The following is a 2860-nucleotide window of genomic DNA, read 5'->3' as shown; positions in this document are numbered from 1 at the left end:
CCGCTGAAATTACCAGCAACAGTTTTCACTTTCACCCTGTGCTAGTATAGTCGGAGGCATAATACCCAGTATAGACCATTCTGCCGATAGTGGAAGGTAAATCACTAGATAAGCAGAAGCGAATCTGTTAACCGATGTCCAAAAATGCTGTATCAAGGGACAATCTCACATACAATGGACAATAGTGGCATTTGACGCTACACATTTAGGACAGCTATCATTGTTATCATTGTCAGACAATCTCATTACGAACCTGCGGTGGGGGGAATGATACCCATTATGGTAAATATTACACAACATTTCCCTATACATACTCGAAGAGAGTACAGATTGTGAATAACACAGTGACAGTAACAGTTTGTCCATAGTTTCCCCATGGGTCTAGCAAGCAATAAATCTAAAGAGTTGGACCAGTCATTCGGAGAGAGAACCCGTGTCACCGAATTCACATAATGTTGTGCTTGATGTATTGCTAAGAGGTGAGATTAGGGTAGTTTATATGCAGTAAAAATTTTGGCAAAATCTGTGATTTCTATGGTGTTTACATTGTGATAATTAGGTCAAAGTAGTAGAAAGCTTATTTGCTGTCTACATAATAGAATGGGCACTATTATAGGTAAGTCCTGGGTAAATTGATATAATGGTCTGGATGTAAAGACCCCCGGGTTCAGTGGCTGTGTGGGAAGCCAACTAAACTTGGAATTTTTTTTAAAGGGGCAATCATTTACAAGGCTAAACCATGCCTTGTACATGATTACCCCTTTGAAAAAACATTTGAGTTTGGCCAGAATTCCGCACGGATACTGAACTCAGGCGTCATTACATCCTTCTCAATGTGTTAGTATTAGGGATATCAAAAACCCATTTGATGGGGTTTACCTCGATGTGGTGGATGAACATGCATATTTGTCAAAACATATGCTAAGAACCTCACTAATACTCCACGATCAGTGGGGCAAATGTATTAAGCCTGGAGAAGTGATAAAGCAGTGAAAAGTGGAAGGTGATAACATACCAGCCAATCAGCTCCAGTCATTTTTCAAACCTATAATGATTGGCTGGTACTTTATCATCTATCACTTATCACTTCTTTATAACTTATTTATCCCTTCTCCAGGCTTAATACATTTGCCCCAGTATTCTTTGTGCTTAGAGTGTGCACCAGCATTTTCCTTTTTTTTTCTGCATGAATTAAATAAGCATCTGAAGACTCGTCCAGAATGTGGAAGCCACTATAAATCTGCTATCAACTTGTGACCTTAGGTGAGTACCTGTACCTTTTTTCACTGAGTAGAGTACCAGTACCATTTTCCATAGAAATAAAGCATTAAATAAGAGACTGTTAGACAACATTAGAATTTGCATGAAAACAAAAAGAGAGCTTTCAAAGTGCTAAAATAGAAGGGACTAAGAAAGTATTACATCTGTAAAATAGAAATCAGAAAAGCAACGGTACAGACTGAACAACCGATTCCTATCATAATTTGATCTGAAAACAAATATATATATTTCAAGTACACAGCAAACATAAAAATGTGTTTTATTGGTCTACCCAGAAATAGACTGAGGAGGATGGTTGTGGGTGGTAAAGGGAAAATATTAGGGGAGGTAAAGAGAAGCCTGGCATATGTATTCAGCTGTAACTGTAAGTGGAATGCTCAATCCTGCACCAGCCCATCATTGTCTGAATAAATGAAGATACATTTAAACTAGTTGAATTTATATAAGTCATCTGGCCCAGATGGCTTCCACTAGTGCATTCTACAGGATTTTTATTAATAATAGATGGACTACCATTTCTATTTATGCACTAAATAAAAATTAGGTCAGTTTAATACAGGTTGAGTATCCCATATCCAAATATTCGGAATTACTGAATATTCCGAAATACAGAATTTTTTGAGTAGAGTGAGATAGTGAAACCTTTGTTTTCTGATGTTTCAGTGTACATAAACTTTGTTTAATACGCAAAGTTATTAAAAATATTGTATTAAATGACCTTCAGGCTGTATGTATAAGGTGTATATGAAACATAAATAAACTGTGTGAATGTACACACACATTGTTTAATGTACAAAATTATTAAAAATATTGGCTAAAATGACCTTCAGGCTGTGTGTGTAAGGTGTATATGAAACATAAATGCATTCTGTGCTTAGACTTTGGTCCCATCACCATGATATCTCATTATAGGATGCAATTATTCCAAAATACATAAAAATCCGATATCCAAAATACTTCTGGTCCCAAGCATTTTGGATAAGGGATACTCAACCTGTATGACTACTTTAAAGTTAATGTGGGACCTGTATTTAAAGAACCAGGCAACTATACCGCTAAGCCGGACACCAATTGTGATAAACTGTCTAAGAGGAATCTCTACATATAAAAGCTTGGTCACATTTGTTAGCGGGATAACGTATTGATTCCCGTTCTTTTAAATATTTTTATATATTACACTACAGGTGTCCTGGAAAATAATGTCTCCTGATTTACATATGACACTGAACTACTGCAGGTCATAAATACAAAGTCGGTAATGTAATAAGGTCGAAGTTTGCAAAAGTGCAAATGATTTTTGCCAATTTAGCAGTAGGATTCAAATCCACATTTTTTTACAGGTTAGACAAAACCAATATGGTTTAGCGTAAAAAAAAACAAAGAAAAATGGTGCTTTAAAGCAACAAAATCACCAACAAAACTGCACATTTGCAAACTCGGAATCTGTTACATTTCTTTCAGAGATGAACAGTATTCCACTGCAAGAGAGTTTAGGCAAATTGTAAGGTTGGGCATAAAACTTGCAGATACAATTTTGTATAGATAAAGCTAAGGTTATATACTGAGGACATGATAATCT

This window comes from Pseudophryne corroboree, chromosome 7 (genome assembly GCF_028390025.1).
Source record: "Pseudophryne corroboree isolate aPseCor3 chromosome 7, aPseCor3.hap2, whole genome shotgun sequence".
Lineage (NCBI taxonomy): Eukaryota > Metazoa > Chordata > Amphibia > Anura > Myobatrachidae > Pseudophryne > Pseudophryne corroboree.
Note: the sequence above shows the minus strand (reverse complement) of the source record.